Source organism: Polypterus senegalus, chromosome 4 (genome assembly GCF_016835505.1).
Source record: "Polypterus senegalus isolate Bchr_013 chromosome 4, ASM1683550v1, whole genome shotgun sequence".
NCBI classification, from domain to species: domain Eukaryota; kingdom Metazoa; phylum Chordata; class Cladistia; order Polypteriformes; family Polypteridae; genus Polypterus; species Polypterus senegalus.
The window spans coordinates 2,663,527-2,682,154 of record NC_053157.1 but is presented as its reverse complement, the minus strand read 5'-3'; the positions used below and the strand labels follow the sequence as shown (position 1 = coordinate 2,682,154).

General features: G+C 41.7%; 1 protein-coding gene across 4 annotated transcripts in view; it reads right to left on the bottom strand.

Moving 5' to 3' along the window:
• LOC120527090 (probable E3 ubiquitin-protein ligase HERC3) overlaps window positions 1-18,403 on the bottom strand; it is a 101,120-nt gene extending 82,717 nt beyond the window's left edge. For 3 of the 4 annotated variants that reach the window (XM_039750157.1, XM_039750159.1, XM_039750160.1), the window contains exon 1: window positions 18,316-18,403. The gene's annotated coding sequence lies outside the window, so the exon portion shown is untranslated. Of the gene's footprint in view, window positions 1-18,308 lie in introns of all 4 variants that reach the window. The other variant, XM_039750158.1, reaches the window with a different exon arrangement.
• Between the last annotated feature and the right edge of the window lie 225 nt (window positions 18,404-18,628).

The following is an 18,628-nucleotide window of genomic DNA, read 5'->3' as shown; positions in this document are numbered from 1 at the left end:
CAGCAAAATCTTCCACATGCAAGCACCACACGTCAAATCAACTCCAGGCCTTTTATCTGCTTAACTGATAAGACATAACGACGGACTTGAACACACCTGCCATGAAATAGCCTTTGAGTCAATTGTCCAATTACTTTTGAGCCCCTGAATGAAGTGATTGTGTTCAAAAAATACTTTAGTTGCCTCACATTTTATGCAATCGTTTTGTTCAACCCACTGAATTAAAGCTGAACGTCTGCACTTCAACGTCATCTGAGTTGTTTCGTTTAAAATTCATTGTGGTGATTAATGTACAGAACCAAAATGAGAAAACAGTTGTCTCAGTCCAAATATTTATGGACCTAACTGTATATCAAAACCTTAATCATTACCTCTGATATTTCTTATTGAAAAGTCGTATGGTACTTGGAAGAAAGGAGTCTGTGGAGCGATTTGTGTGGGTTTTCAAAGCGACTCTCCTTCCTGATTTACTGAACTTTAGTTCTCCATGTAATGGCTGTCTGTCATCAGTTGAGATGATTTCCAGTTTCTTTAACATCACCTGCCCACTGACACACACACACACGCCAGTCAAATCATCTCCATCAGCCCCAATAAATTTAGCTTCGTACTTCGCAATCTGCTGGAGCTTTTTTGAGTTTTGGTTTGTCAGACTATTAAACCAGGCAATGAAAGTGACCACAGACTGGATCAGACAACGATAGAAGGACAACATGAGGTCCTTGTCTACTTTAAATAGTTTGAGTTTATGGAGGAGAAATAAGCGCTGGTTGCATTTAGAGAATAATTTTTGTTGTATTTGTATTCCAGTTAAGATTGTTATCCAGGAAAGTTCCTAAGTATTTCTATTCAGTCACCATTTCTACCTCCTCTCCCAGAACTACAATAGGTGAACATGCAGATTTCTGTCTTTTAAAATCAAATATCATTTCTTTCGTCTTTTTTACATTCCGAGCGAGAGACCAGTTTACCATCCAGTCCACTTGATTTAGATGGTGGCTTTCATCCTCCCCAGATATGCGTCCTATGAGCCATCCGCATACTTGATAATGGAGCAGCGGTCATTGTTCTGTCTCAGGTCACTTGTGTACACAGTAAACAGTAATGGTGATAAGACACTCACACCCCTGCGGACTTCCTGTGTTTGAATGAATGACTATTGAAAAAGTGTCCTGAACGATCGATCGATCCTTTATTAATCCCAAGGGGAAATTCACAATTTAACATTTAACACAAATTCACTTTAACAGTCGGTGAACGGTTTAAAAGAAAGTTCTGAATCCACAGTGTAATAAATGGGTTTACAATCATACTGCTCAATTTCCAAATCAGTATATGAGGCTGGATGGTACTGAACGCTGAAGAAAAATCCAAAATAGTGCTCTGATATACCAACCAGGCGCAGAGAAAGGTGTAGAGTTTGATGTACGATAACAAGCAGAGCATCGTCCTCACTTCTCTTTGCACAATAAGCAAATCGATTGCTGTCTTGAAAAGACTTTGTCTCCGTCATTAAAATGTTTTTCACCAAAATGTTCAAAGCATCTCATTGGAATAGATGGAAGTGCCACTGGTCTGTAGTCATTTAAACAGCTTGGCCTAGAAACCTTAGACACAGGGGTACTGATCGATTGTTTCCACAGATTAGGGACAATACCACAGGTAAGAGACCACTTAAAAAGCAAATGAAACACTGGAGAGAGCTGCTTAAAGCCAGACTTTGTTATGCCGTCTGGTCCCACCACACTGTTTGTTTTGGCCCGCCACAAGCCCTTCTCCACCTCAGTTAAACTGAACCCCATCACAGCAGAATTCCTGGTGTTTTTATAAAGCATCTCCTTTATTTCTGTAATCCAATTTTGATTCAGGGTTTGGACTTTCATCGTGAAAATTCAAAGTAAAGTGGCACAGTGGGTAGCGCTGCAGCCAGGGGCGGATCTACCGGGGTGGCACGGGGTGGCAATTGCCACCCTGAGAAAAAGCCTTGCCACCCCATTTGCCACCCCAGCACTAGTATCTCAGTGTTCTAAAAATAAGAGTTTCCTCGACCGATTTACAGCAGCAACGCTCTATTATGATGACATAAAAATAGCATATACCTGTAAATAATAGAACAAAATCGTCTTTCTATTAAGGCGTAGTCCGAACAAATGACTCTTATGAACTGCTTCGTTTTAGTGAATCAAAGACATTTAGTGCAACCAGCGGGATCATCACAGACAAATTCCGGCATTTTTAACAAACCGAAGCAGTTAATTTTGATATCTTCGCGTATATCAATGACTAACAGTTTAACTGTAAACTATTTTCGAAAGTATGTTGTTCAGTAGCTTGCATCTTCAAGTCCAAACCTTTGATAAGTGGTGTCACGTGACAACAATGCCGTGTCCAGTCCATCGATATGCTGGAGTTGAGAAACAAAACCAGGTACTGAATTACTTTCATACTTAACAAATGAATGTTTAATTAAACATGTCTTAGTGTTGCCTGAGGTAGATGCTTGCTAGTTATATGACAACTAAACAGCAAGTATGTCAAATCAGTTCTATTTAACGTTAACCTGTATTACCTTGTTAGCTAGTGCAGCAATCAAAATATTCCATAGGAGCACATGAATTTACTGAGTTATCATATAGCTTAATGTTTTCATATATATTCATTAGGGAGGTGAAATTGTTCAGTGTAGTGTATGTTTAGAAAGCTATAAAGTCTAAACTTCATACTTGCATCTCCCAGAATACTATGAAAAGAAAGGCTGACATCCAGAGTTTTTTTAAACCAAAAAGAAAAGGAAAATCAGAATCAGATACTGTGGGAGTGGAAGGTGAAGATAAGATAGAAAAGGATACAAAAGAAGTTGTGGAAGACAGAGGAGGTGATGGAGTGTTGGACGAAAGAAATATAGAAATGGGTGATAAAGAGCTAGAAAGAAGTGAAGAAGCAGAAGATATCCAGCATGAAGTGAGTGAAGAGGTGGAAGAAAGAGGGTTAAGAGAGGAAGAAAGCTCAGAAATTGAAAGAGAGAGCTTGAAACGCCAGCACCCTGTTTGTCAGGTGGGGCCCATTCAGGTGTCCAAGCGAGAATAAAAGCAGTGGCCAAGGATGCATTTTATGTGCATTGCAGTGCACACAGTCTCAACCTGGTCATAGTAGATGCCGTCAAAAATGTGCAAGACGCTGGGAATTTCTTTTCTTTGTTGGAAGGACTTTATGTGTTCTTGTCTGGATCTTATGTCCATCAAAAATGGCTTGAAGTACAGCGGAACATGTATGATGGTGTATCAAGGGAGCTCCAGCGACTCAGTGATACACGCTGGGCTTGCAGACATGTAGCATGTCGCAATGTCATGGATAAATTGCCTGCTATTTTGCAAGTGCTTGAAGAGCTCTCGGATGAGAACAATCCTCAAAGAGTCGTTGAAGCAAAAGGCATATTGGCCCAAATTGATGTCAGTTTTGTTGGATGTCTTGTGCTCTTTCGAAAGGTGTTGAGTGACTCAAATATTTTGTCTGAGATGCTCCAATCTAAATCTGTTGACCACTCTAAGGCTGTTGAACTCATTGACGCACTAAAAGAAACACTGACAAATTATCGCAGTGAGGCTTTTTTTGAAGACCTATGGTCAGAAATACTTAATACGTGTGAAAAGAGTCACATTTCAACAACATTTCACACCCGAAAGCGGTCAAAACAGATGGCTACAAAATTTCAAGATTCCATCGTTACTTCCACACTTGGACAGCATGTAGAACCAGACAGCAAGGAGACTTTTCGAGTCAAAGTGTTCTACCCAGTCTTGGACACCATGATTGGCAAAATGGAAAGACGTTTTTCAGATACAGATTGCAACATCATGAAAGGCATTCAGGCTTTAAATCCGTCAAGCTGTCGTTTTTTAAGGGAGGAAGAGATTGTCTCTTTGGCTAATGCTTATGAGTCAAGTGTTGAAGATATTAAACATGAGCTTCACCAGGTAGGGAGAGTCCTAGATAGACTTAAGATGAATGGAAAAGAAAGTCCTACTACTCTGATGGAGTTTGCTCATTTTCTGGAACCATATAAGCTTGTTTTCTTTGAGCTGTTCAGGTTGTGCAAAATAGCTGTAGTGTTACCAGTTAGCGCAACATGTGAAAGGAGTTTTTCAGCTCTGAAGATAATCAAAAATGACCTAAGGTCTACAATGGCAGAGAGTAGATTGTCGAGTTTGGCTATTCTCAGCATTGAATCAAAACGCACCAAGGCCTTGAATTTAGATGACTTTGTTAAAAGATTTGCTGAACAACATGGCAGTCGTCGCATTCAGCTACAGTAGGTTCAGTTACTTGCATTCTTTAGATGCGAGTAGTAAATATGTCTGCAACTGTACACATGTGCACCAAAGCTGTTTGTTGGATGGTTTAATAGACTGCTGGTCATAACCTTGTTACACCAAAAGTTGTAATTTAGTTTTCGGTCTATCCAAATTTGTTGGTTTTGTTAAAAAAAGAAGAGATACTTGGATTTAAAGGGACTTTTGTTGCTTTACTTGCACTAAAATTATTGAATTTGTTTTTATGTCTCATCCAAGATATTTGAATACTTTAAAATGTCATTTTGTTGCTCTGAATACTGTGATTTATTTTATTCATTTTGAAGACATATGTTGGTGATTTAAATGTGGTTTCTGTATATTTATTATGTGTTTTTGACTTAACGATCCATTGAGATTTTGTATCAATGTGCAGTCTGCATTGTTTGTCATGCTTAGTAAATTAAACTTGGCATAGACTTTGAGTAAAACGCATAGGTTTGCGTAAAACACAATAAAGAGAAGTTAAATATACCGTACCATCTCATTTAATTTATCTGACTTTCCAATCCAGATATCAGATTCAAGTCAATCACAAATCAGCCTTTATTTCATTTTTATAGAACAATGTAAAAATGTGCACCCTAGTGTATACACCGAATAAAGAATAGCATTCCTTGAATCCACAAAAACCATGCAAGGATGCTTGCTTCAGTGTTGCCACCCCTCATAATTTATATGCCACCCCCTTAATAATTTTCTAGATCCGCCCCTGGCTGCAGCCTTGCAGTTAGGACACACGGGTTCTCTGTGGAGTTTGCATGTTCTCCCCGTGTCTGCGTGGGTTTCCTCCCACAGTCCAAAGACATGCAGGTCAGGTGCATTGGCGATCCTAAATGGTGCTTGGTGTATGTGTGTGCCCTGCGGTGGACTGGCACCCTGCCCGGGGTTTGTTTCCTGCCTCGCACCCTGTGTTGGCTGGGATTGGCTCCAGCAGACCCGCGTGATGCTGTAGTTAGGATATAGCGGGTTGGATAATGGATGGATGCAAAGTATAACTGCCTGTGAGTGAATTTCGTTTCTTCCTCTCTATTAAATAAAACAACTTTTTCGAATGTTTGTCCCTGTGATTTGTTAACTGTCATAGTAAAAGCTATTCTAATGGGAAACTGTAAACGTTTTAATACAAATGGCATATCAAGAGCTCCTTTGGTGTCTGATGGTCTACATTACCTTTCTTGTGGCCTGTTCAAATTTTACATGTCAGAATTGTTCGACCAATTTCGAATACAACTAATCTTGTCCAATTGCATAGCCCATCACTCAGACATAAATTACGTAATAACATTACGACACATCCGCCTCTCAACAGTAATTCGTGCAGTGGAAGACCTGACGGTGTTAACGGTTGTAGATATTCTACAGGATATTGTAAGCTGATGTTTTCATCTTCTACACCAACTGTTTCAGCAGAGTCTATTGATACGCATTTAACCAATCTACCGTGTAACCAATCGACAATTTTCGCCTTAATTTGTTTGACGTCATCGTTTCTCGCTGCTAGGATTGCCCATATACTCATTTCTTCTGCGGATAACCCTTCAGGATGAAATTCTTCAATAAGATTTAGACATAAGTCGTCTTTTATTGAGAACTTAAAGTGAGGAAAAGGTTAAAATGTAGAAGAGCTGAGAGCGCAGGAACTGAGTGTGTGTCTGAAAAAAACATTCACACAAATGAGAGGCGAGACGACCGCAGGCGTGGATGAATATGGTTGAGAGGAGGGCAGGACTTGACAAAATCTCTTGGCCAAAGTCTTGTCTCAAGATGTTCTTTTATAATAGAGACATGTACATTAAAGAACCATCAACAACAAATCAAATCAAATGAATAATATATTGAATAATTATTATAAAAGTAAAGCTGAATAAATTGGGACTCTGCAGCTGTATGAATATAAAGTAAAGTACCACTTCTGGTTACTGGGAATAGCCCAAAAGTTGATAGAAATCTATGTTTTGCACCTCATACTCACATGCAAAATTTGGTTGATCTAAGTGAAAGCGTACACAAGTTATCGTGTTTACACACACACACACACACACACACACACACACACACACACACACTGCAGCATTGTGTGAGGTAGACTAGCATGGCCCATATGCGGTTGTTTCAGGGAGGAATCGGGTGGGGTCTGAAGTGCGCTCACAAACACACATTTACAAGATGATTGTGATCTATCAAGGAAAAAATTGCATGGAAAGGTCCAAAAGATGGCACACCACAAACATTTTTAGTTTAAAAAATGCACTGCATTTGTTATTCCAGCATGTTGCACATCCATACCAAATGGCATATAACACAGGCATGTGCTGCGCATTTTTCATTCCAACAGATGATGCAACATATATTTGTAGTGATAAAATGCACTGCGTGTGTTATTCCAACAGATGGTGCATCACTAACATTAATACTGCCTTTATGAATCCCATACCAATTGGCATATAACAGAGACATGTGCACTGTACGTGTTGACGTAGAGTTCTATGTCAATATCTTTGATTTCAGCCCATATGAGATAGACAGCCCAGCTAGTTACAGAAAAAGGCACAATATGGTCCACTTTCAAAATGGAGGGGTGTTTAATAAAAAAGTGGTTGAGTGGGATATCTGGTTCTGCAGTGGTATCAAATAGGTATCAATTATCATACAATTTCACTGGTACTTGTAATGAAATACTAAAATTCTGTTATTGTGACATCCTTCGTGAAAAGCATGTTACATAAAACCCAAGAAGACCCCCAAGCTGGAATTACTGACATAGGGGCTTCAACTAAGTACTGAGTAAAGGGATGGAATACTTACCCTTTTGTCAAGGTGTGTCGGTTCTTTTGCTACAGTATGTCTCTGTCATTCCATTCAGGCACATCTGAAGGATCTTTCAGTAATAAAATGCATTGCATTTACCATTCCAACAGATGGCACATAACAAACATTAATACCACTTTTACGAATCCCATACAAAATGGCATATAACAGGGACATATGCGTTGCATGTCATTCTAACAGATGGTGTATCACAAACATGAACACTACCTTTAATAATCCCATACCAAATGATATAGAACAGAGACATATGCACTGTATTTGTCATTTCAACAAATGGCGCAGCACAAACATTGGAAACCGCATATAGCAGAGCCATATGAATTGCATTTGACTACTTAAATTTCAACCCGTCTGAAGATGGATAGCACACCAAGTGAGCATGTAAATCTGCAAAATATATATAAAAAAAAAATCCTATTTTCACTTTGTCAACCTGGGGTATTGTGGGAAAAATGAATTTAAATGATTTTAGCATTTGGCTGCATTGTAACTAAATGTAAAAAAAAGTGAAGGAGTCTGAATATACATATCTACAAAAAAAAACAAACACAAACAAAAACGCTGTGGTCGTGGTGTATATATTGTGCACAAATAAATGGAGTGTATAGCTGCACATATGCCTCCTTCTATATACGTAATGTGGCGGACGGCTGGGACACCTTTACTATGGAAGGACCAGGAGAGAGGCAATACCCCCCCCCAGAACACGAGAGGACAGGCCCCCTGGATTGCATTGGGGCCACGAACTTGGAAGCTGAACCCCGAGGGCGCCTGGACAGCAGCACTCCTGCCACACTCGGGACGTGCGGCTAGAAGAGGATCCGGGTGCCCCTGGAGTACTTCTGGGTGCCCATACAACCCTTCTGCCACACCAGGAAGTGCTGCCGGATGATTATCAGAGAGCACCTGGAGCGCTTCAGGATGCAGTATAAAGGAGGCCGCCTCACTCCGTTTGGGAAGCCAGAGTCGGGAGGGAGGAGGTGGACGAAGCTTGCTGGGAGAGGAGTGGAGGCGAAATAAGAAGAGAAAAAGAAAAGGAAAAGAGGGAGAAGGACTGAGCTGGGATTGCTGGGTATTGTGTGTTGTGTGCTATAAAGGCAAGGAACTGTTAATAAATCGTGTGGTGTGTGGTGTCTCTGAGCCGGTCTGTATTCCCCGAGTTACCACAGTATGTGTTGTGGGGTACAGCCCGGACACAGACAGGAAGACGTGATGTTTCACCACACACACACGTTTATTTTCACTATAATATTTACGATAAGTGCGCACAATCCCAGTGCCGCAGCACCAATCACCCCCTTAAGTCCAGGCCTTCACACTATGCCTCTCAGTCTCTGGTCCTCCTCCACCTGACTCCAGCCATCGAATGGAGGGAGGCGGCCCGGATGTGCTCCAAGGTGTGTCCCGACAATCTCCCACCGACACGCCCCAGTGTGGCGGAAGCACTCCGGGTGTCCCTGCTCGTCTTCCCCCCCAAGCACTTTCTGGTGTGGCAGAAGTGCCGAGGTCCAGGGCTCTCCAGGCATTGGGGTGCCCCCTTGGCGGTGGTCTGAGGGAGGCGTAAGCCCTCCTCCGGTCCTCCAAGGCATCCCGGCCGGGTCGCCCCCCCCCCAGCAATCTGCGACAGCGTTTTGTATACTCTATGCATGTGGCTTTCATTCTGGTACTGTATTACTATCAAGGTTCTGCACTGTGTACTTATGAGGATAAACCTGCCCTCAAACTTTTATCAACTTGCTTCAAAATTCAGATCAAGGGTTACCACTGGCGAATTTTTATTGCCATCATGGTTTTGATGGCCTTCATGGTTCAAGCTCTTCTTCCTCACACAGTTTCCAGTCAAGCATGCCTGCACATTTCTAGTATTGTTGTTGTCACTCCACACGACAGGACGGTGCTGTTGGTTACCGCACTCAGAGCTGTAATCTGACATCGCTATTGTTACAATTACAACTGTTAAAGTCAGCCGCTTAGGGCAGAATCCTAGCAACCGTGTCGCAGGTCAATAACACGTTAAGAGAAGAATTGGGCAAGATGAAAGAAAGCCGCATCATACGTAAATCTGCACATCCAGATAAAAGGTCTGATAAGCTTACAGAGAGAGAAAGATAAACAGGAACTGAGAAAATGGTGTGGGATTAACAGGAAGGGGCTATGAATGAAGAAAAAAACGAAGAAGGGGTCAGCGCAGCAGGTGGACATTTTTTTGTGGTGAAGGCGGCACATCCAAGTCGTCGTGACAGCGATGGCAGTGGTGACCATAGAGATGTGGGAGGTCCTGTCACAGGAGCTCTTAACTGGAACACGATCTACTGATGACAAGTCACCGCTGAAAGAGAAGACTCGGAAAACGAATACAAGTATGAAAACAAAAGGCCTGAAGGCGAAGGCAGGAGATGTGAAAGATTGAAAGGGTGTAAGAGACAGGGGCTGCCACTGAGCCCCTGAAACACCACACTCAACGGTCTCGGGGACAAAATGAAGGTTTGTATTTTCCACAAAATACCTTCACAGACAAATTCCACGGCCTTCCAATAACTACTCCTTGTTTGCCTCGCCCAGGTGGGCTTTGCCTTATGCCCCCTGACTCCCGACTCCCCTAGACGGCTCACTTTTATGTCAGACTTGGGATCACAGCCCGATGGAAGCACTTCCGGGTCAGGCTGAAGCAGGGAGTCTCCTCTTCTTGTAGCACCCCTTGGCGGGTCTCCCAAGGACCCTAACAGGGCTGTTCCTCAGAACTACAATTCCCATACCTCCCTGCAGGCATCCTTTACTGGGTGCTGCCATCTGCCATACTGGGAGGAGGAATTTCCCTTGGAGACACCAACTCCCCCACCCTGTCCATTAATGTATCCCTTTGTATGGGGTGCTGATTCAGCCCCATCCCTGGCCAGGTTAAGCCTCCTTCTATTACAGCGTCCGGGCCAGGAAAGGGTCCAGCACAGCACTGGGTTCAGTAAAATTTCTTGACAGGAACCTTCTTGAATTCACAGATTGCATGAAAGGAGCTCGTAAAACGAGACACAAGTGTGAAGAGGAAGTCTGTGTGTTACTGTGGCCTTTGTGGAAGGTTGGGGGGGTTCATGCTAACATGCTAAGTGTTATCGCACTACTCAGCAGAAAGTAAAGGAAGATGTGCGATTTACAGTGCCCTCCATAATTAGGATTCACCTCTACATGGCGAGACCAAAATGTTTGCAAATCCCCTTAAATGAAAGTCTGCAATGTGCACTTTAATCACAACTGATTTGTAATTTGAGGGAGAAATCAAGGAAAAATGGGTCTTTGTCCTAAACTTTACAGGTTGGCATGTTAAAGGAAATGCCAACCTATTGTGAGACCTACCCAGCGATGAATGGAAAAGCCCGGGTGAAGGCACATCATCACACACATGAAGGACCAGGCAGATACAAAGCACTTGAGAAGAACAGAAGAATTCAAAGGCCAACGGGCCACTTCGCTCAGCACAGCTCGTCAACTTGTGTTCACCTTCACCCCGAAGGTCCAAAACAGGGCTACCCTCCACTGCTGGATCACTCATTTCGTGTTTTTATGAGGTGTGAAGTAAAACTTTCTAACATTTGTGCAAAATTTTACTTTAGCCGAGTTCAAGAAGTCTGTTTAATGGTGATTTCACACCTAACTTAACTGGAGCTTTATTACCACGCTTCTCTTAAAGTTTACAAATCTTGTAATCGACATTTAACCCACTTCCTATTGACCAAATGACTTGAAATTTTGCACAATTACTCACTTCTGATAACAATGCATGAATCAACAATCAGTTTCACTACTTGATCAATTAATCCATGTTAATTAGGAAATGAAATTTTCATATGAAGAATAGTTAAAGATTTCACCAACAGATGGCGCAAGTAATGGATAGAAATATTAAAGGAAGTGTTAAAATATTGATTACAAAATTATACAAAAACAAACCCAAGACTAAAGTTGAAAATTATATATCCTTATGTATGGTGTTCGCAGCAATACCTCAAGCAGCCACGTTAAGTATGCGTAGGAAACAAAGTCACATGACTGACGTGGAACGTAGACTTGCTAATGCGACCACACGTACACAACCAAGGACGGCAGGCTCTATTGTAGGAATAAAGCTGGACAGTTTAACATGTGTAACAGAGCAACAGGTGCTAAGCAAACTCCTGTTAATCATGGAGAATTCACTGAATCCACTGAGTAGCTTCAGTGACAGACTTTTATCACTGTCTTGCTCCACTGACAGACTTCCTTCCCCACACTATGCGACTCTTCAATTCCACCCGAGGGAGTAAATGCAAACATTATTCAAAGTTATTGTCTGCTTTTACATGCATTTTTATTACTCTTTAATATTGTTTCTCTGTATCAGTATACTGCTGCTGGATTATATGAATTTCCCCTTGGGATTAATAAAGTTTCTATCTATCTATCTACAACGAGCACAACAAATGGATGAGCGGCGTACGGCTACAAATGCTACTAACGCTGAAAGAAATCGTGCAAATCGGACACAAAAAACAGATGAAGAACATACGCCAAAGAATGCTACTAACGCTGACAGACATCGTGCCAGCCGTGCACAAGCGACTGAAGAAGCTCGAGCAGCCGCAAACGCAGCACGGATTGAAAGAAATCGAGCAGCCCGTGTCTTGTTGTGGCCGAAAAGGTCCATTTTAACCACAAATCAGTGCCATGATAACAAAATCATTTCAAGGACTTAACAAAACAAACACACACACACACACACACACACACATACATACACATATATATATATATATATATATATATATATAAATACACCCTTGACGCCCAGGAGGACCAGAGGAGGGCTTGTGCCTCCTCCAGACCGCGAGGGGGCGTCCGTCCTGGTTATGTTGGGGGCCTGAGGAACCCTGGAGATCTTGGTGTGGTGGAAGTGCTGGGGGGGAAGACTTTACATGACGCCCGGAGAGCTGCTGGGAGGACAGCCAGCACTTCCGCCACGCTGGGGCATGGCCAAGGAAGGAATGCCGGGAACACCTGGTGCTCATCCGGGAGTACTATATAAGGGGCCGCCTCCTTCGGTCAGAGCGGAAGTCGGGTGGAAGAGGACGGAGCTAGCGGAAGGACTGGAGGCGGCAAGGAGAAAGGCAAAGGAACTGTGTGGCCTGGACTTGGGGGAATCGGTGCTGGAGGCACTGGGGTTTTGTGAGTGCACGAAAAAGACTGTATATAGTGTAAATAAACATATGTTGGGTGAAATATGCTGTCCGTCTGTCTGTGCCCGGGCCGGCTTTCACTATATATATATAGATAGATATATATAGATAGATATATATATATATAGATATATATATATATATATATATATATATATATATATACACACACACACATACATACAGTGGTGTGAAAAACTATTTGCCCCCTTCCTGATTTCTTATTCTTTTGCATGTTTGTCACACAAAATGTTTCTGATCATCAAACACATTTAACCATTAGTCAAATATAACACAAGTAAACACAAAATGCAGTTTTTAAATGATGGTTTTTATTATTTAGGGAGAAAAAAAATCCAAACCTACATGGCCCTGTGTGAAAAAGTAATTGCCCCCTGAATCTAATAACTGGTTGGGCTACCATTAGCAGCAATAACTGCAATCAAGCGTTTGTGATAACTTGCAGTGAGTCTTTTACAGCGCTCTGGAGGAATTTTGGCCCACTCATCTTTGCAGAATTGTTGTAATTCAGCTTTATTTGAGGGTTTTCTAGCATGAACCGCCTTTTTAAGGTCATGCCATAGCATCTCAATTGGATTCAGGTCAGGACTTTGACTAGGCCACTCCAAAGTCTTCATTTTGTTTTCTTCAGCCATTCAGAGGTGGATTTGCTGGTGTGTTTTGGGTCATTGTCCTGTTGCAGCACCCAAGATCGCTTCAGCTTGAGTTGACAAACAGATGGCCGGACATTCTCCTTCAGGATTTTTGGTAGACAGTAGAATTCATGGTTCCATCTATCACAGCAAGCCTTCCAGGTCCTGAAGCAGCAAAACAACCCCAGACCATCACACTACCACCACCATATTTTACTGTTGGTATGATGTTCTTTTTCAGAAATGCTGTGTTCCTTTTACGCCAGATGTAACGGGACATTTGCCTTCCATAAAGTTCAACTTTTGTCTCATCAGTCCACAAGGTATTTTCCCAAAAGTCTTGGCAATCATTGAGATGTTTCTTAGCAAAACTGAGACGAGTCCTAATGTTCTTTTTACTTAACAGTGGTTTGCGTCTTGGAAATCTGCCATGCAGGCCGTTTTTGCCCAGTCTCTTTCTTATGGTGGAGTCGTGAACACTGACCTTAATTGAGGAAAGTGAGGCCTGCAGTTCTTTAAACATTGTCCTGGGGTCTTTGGTGACCTCCTGGATGAGTCGTCTCTGCGCTCTTGGGGTAATTTTGGTCGGCCGGCCACTCCTGGGAAGGTTCACCACTGTTCCATGTTTTTGCCATTTGTGGATAATGGCTCTCACTGTGGTTCGCTGGAGTCCCAAAGCTTTAGAAATGGCTTTATAACCTTTACCAGACTGATAGATCTCAATTACTTCTGTTCTCATTTGTTCCTGAATTTCTTTGGATCTTGGCATGATGTCTAGCTTTTGAGGTGCTTTTGGTCTACTTCTCTGTGTCAGGCAGCTCCTATTTAAGGGATTTCTTGATTGAAACAGGTGTGGCAGTAATCAGGCCTGGGGTGGCTACGGAAATTGAACTCAGGTGTGATACACCACAGTTAGGTTATTTTTTAACAAGGGGGCAATTACTTTTTCACACAGGGCCATTTAGGTTTGGATTTTTTTTCTCCCTAAATAATAAAAACCATCATTTAAAAACTGCATTTTGTGTTTACTTGTGTTATATTTGACTAATGGTTAAATGTGTTTGATGATCAGAAACATTTTGTGTGACAAACATGCAAAAGAATAAGAAATCAGGAAGGGGGCAAATAGTTTTTCACACCACTGTATACACATACACACATATACATATACACATACACACATATACATATACACATACATTATATATATATATATATATATATATATATATATATATATATATATACACATATATACATATACATATATACACACACACATACACACATACAGAACATTAGAACAATCTAGACGAGAACAGGCCATTCAGCCCAACAAAACTCGCCAGTCCTGTCCACTTATTTACATCAAGTCGAGTTTTGAAAGCCCCTACCGTCTTACTGTCCACCACACTACTGACGGCTTTACTTGTCTGTTGTGGATCGGCCGTCGGCCATGGATGGACGCTAACGCCAAGTCACCCGGGTGAGACGGGCTTCATTCTTCAATAAAGGAACTATCGCCGAGCCGGTGAGATCGCTTCTTTACATGTAAATTAAGTAAACGTGTCCGCGGCGCAAGAAAGTTCAGATAAAGGACTGGGGAACATGTGCAGATTGTGTGTGCCTGAATGTGTCTAATTTATATGTGTATATAGTTGTAATATAGGATAAGTACATGTGAATATATTTGCGCCGTTAATAAATAAGATATTCTTACCGTTTCTTTACCTTGCTTTCCTTCTTTCTTGCATTCTTTCATTTTCGGCAGCGTGTCTATTAACTTGTGGATTTTTCTGCAAGTATTTAGCGACAGCGTCACAAAGTGGTTTCCGTCTAGCTGCATCAGAAAATGTACCACAACGTCTGACACGCCTCCTTTTTACTGTTTCCTCAAAGCTTGGATTGCTGCTGACGGACGGCCTTATATGGGCAGGCACTCAATTACGTGGGAGGCTTGGTGATGGGAGACGCAACTCCGCCTCACACGGCGACCGAGCTGCAGGCTATGGCTGTATATATGTACGTAAGTAGGATTCAGTTATGACTGTTACCCATAGAATTTCCAAATGAAACCTGCTTAACTTTTGTAAGTAAGCAGTAAGGAATAAGCCTGCCAAATTTCAGCCTTCTACCTACACGGGAACTTGGAGAATTAGTGATGAGTCAGTGAACGAGTGAGTCAGTCAGTCAGTGAGGGCTTCGCCCAGAGGGGACTGGGCGGTCTCATGGTCTGGAATCCCTGCAGATTTTATTTTTTTCTACAGCAGTCTGGAGTTTTTTTTTTGTTTTTTCTGTCCCCCCTGGCCATTGGACCTTACTCTTATTCGTTGTTAATTAATGTTGATTTATTTTATTTTTCCTATTGTGTCTTTTATTTTTCTATTCTTTTATTCTGTAAAGCACTTTGAGCTACTGTTTGTATGAAAATGTCCTATATAAATAAATGTTTGTTGTTTCCTTTTATTAGTATAGATTACACAGAGTGATATATATATATATAACTTTTCATTTTGATGATTATGGCTTAGCGGTAATGAAAACTAAAAATTCAGTATCTCAGAAAATTAGAATGTTATAATATATGATAATAATATATCTCTCTCTTATATAAAAAAAAATCCTACAATGAGACGTGACTTTTTGGAAGATTTTCTCAAATCTCGCGAGACACTGGCCATGAAATTTTTTCAAGTCCTGCCCTCCTCTCAACAGGCCCTCTCACCTCTCATTGGTGTGAATACTTTTGTCAGACACAGTTCCTGCGCTCTCTGCTTTTAAAAATCTTAACGTTTTCCTCACTTTAAGTTCCCAATAAAAGACGACTTATTATGTCCAAATCTTATTGATGAATTTCATACCAAAGGGTTATCAACAGAAGAAATGAGTACATGGGCAATCCTAGCACCGAGAAACGAGGAAGTCAAACGAATTAACGAGAAAATTGACGATCAGTTACACGGCAAATTGGTTAAATGTGTATCAATAGACTCTGCTGAAACAGTTGGTGGTGATGGTGCAGAAGATGAAAACATCAACTTACAATATCACGAAGAATATCTACAACCGTTAACACCATTCGGTCTTCCACTGGCCGAATTACTGCTGAAAGAAGGATGCATCCAAGAAAGGTAATGTAGTACATCTAACATTACACACCAAAGGAGATCTTGATATGCCATTCGTATTAAAACGTTTACAGTTTCCCGTTAGAATAGCTTTTACTATGACAATTAACAAATCACAGGTACAAACATTCGAAAAAGTCTTTTTATTTAATAGAAAGTAGTACTAGGGTGTTGTACCGTGTTAGCCATTATGAATGTAGAGAAAAGCCAAGCAAAATGACACCTTTTATTGGCTAACTAAAAAGATTACAATATGCAAGCTTTCGAGGCGAAGGGGCCCGAGTTGCCTCGAAAGCTTGCATATTGTAAACTTTTTAGTTAGCCAATAAAAGGTGTCATTTTGCTTGGCTTTTCTCTATATTTAATAGAAAGAAAGAAATGAAATTCAATCACGGGCAGTTATATGTTGCATTGTGACGATAAAAGTCCAAGCGCAGAATCAAAATTCAATCCAATATTGACGAAAATGTAGTTAAAAAATTGTTTTTAACTTAGGTTTTACAGTAAAAGTGTAAATTTAAAAAGTATTTGTGTGTTAATTTGAAAGCCAAGCAGAACTAAATCGTATAACGCAACAAACAACTCAAAAGCAACATGAAACAGAATTTACTTTCAAATTATTACGTTTTACTATTTTTTTCACTAAGGTTGATCACTCGCTGTAATGTAAAATAGTCATTTCTATTATGCATATCCAACAATTCCCACAGAAGTAAAAATCTGTTTACATTGTACATCCTCAATTCCCATACGCGAGCGGCAGAACCAATCTCAAAGAGACGACACGGGAGTCAAGTGGACCCACCATCACTCGTGAGGGTCTACTGCCAGGTCGTCATTTAACGTGACCAAACACGGAGAAGATGAGGTGTGTGTGAAGGTGGTGAACAGCCAGAATGGAAGGAATGCCGGTTGGTTTAGGGCTGTGATGAAGGATTGTGGACCACCACCAGAAAGTTCGGTTGACCTGGATATGGGCACACTTTTTTTTAATCCAAGAAGGAAACTTATGGTATTTGTGTACTAAAAGGATGGCATGACAAAGGAAAACACATATAAAAAAAATTTACAGAAATTGATTAGGTGCATTGGCGATCCTAAATTGCCCCTAGTGTGTGCTTGGCGTGTGTGCCCTGCCTTGTGCCCTGTGTTGGCTGGGATTGGCTCCAGCAGACCACTCATGACCCTGTCGTTGGGATATAGCTGGATGGATGGATGTATATAGCACCTTTCCCATGTTTAAGCGTGCCCTTTTCTTAGTTGGCACCATCACACATCACCTGACGCCCCCATCAGGATTGCACTGTTGACAATTTTTTAACACAAACAACCAGCATCTCATTATATAAAAGAAAAAATGAAAGCAGTTTCTTTTTACAAAATGAGCAGAGGAATTCGGCATTGAATGTCCTACCTTAAGAGGTCTCAGAGTTAGGATATAGCGGGTTGGATAATGGATGGAATATTAAAGAAATACATATATTCATTTGTGGGGTTGGAAAACTACAGATACAAAGGTCGTGGCACCAAATTGAAGACTTGAGGTTGCATAAGGTTTCCCCCCAAAACCATTCTAGTGTTGGGGCTCCGTGGGGGATGTTTCACTACAGTCCTTTTAGTACACAAGTACCGCAGGTTTATAATAAAATTTTTAAAAAAAAGTAAAGAAGTATGAAGGCGTTGCTCCGTTAGTCACTCCACTCGTGATTCACTGAACGCGCTCTCTCTGAAACATCATTCACACTTAAAAGGGGGAGCAAGACAAGCACAAGACACCTAAGGACTAAAGTCGGTCCGTTACAACAACTCATGAATCTGTCAAATGTCAAACTCGTAAAGTCACCCGAGGGTGCGGTTTGAGTCATCAGGACAGACGTTGGCAGGTGAGCGGACCGTGACGTCAAAGCACGCGTTCTGTTTACAAAGTGAATTACTGAAGTCAAGCGGCCCTGCGTGCAGACAGTGCGGGGCACAGCGCAGTTAACCTGTGCACGGGGACAGGGGAGCGACAGACGGAACACACACAGGGCGACATTCCGAAAAAAAACAGTGTAGGAAAGACAGGGAAGAATGACAAAACCCCAATCCACTGCACTTTGTAATGAAATGAATGGCATCGCGAACAGAATGACTAATGCTTGCCTCTCACCTGACGCTGCCTCTCACATTTCTTGCACCGCTGCTGCCACCTTCCCCGCTCGAGCGTCTGTCTTTGGAAAACAACCAGGAAGCTTCGCTTCCTCTAAGCCTGTTGCGTCATGCATCACGTGAGGCGGATCGCCCGCAGGCATTCAGCCTTTCCGGCAATGACGTCCCAATGACTGCAAATCGCAATTGGCTGAGTCAAAGGTGAAGGCGTGACTTCCGTAAGAACCCCTCTAGATACAGTCAGGCACACGCATGTTACTCTCGCGTTATTTGCGTTTCTTAGTGTTTCTGCGTGTTGTTATGGATGGACGACG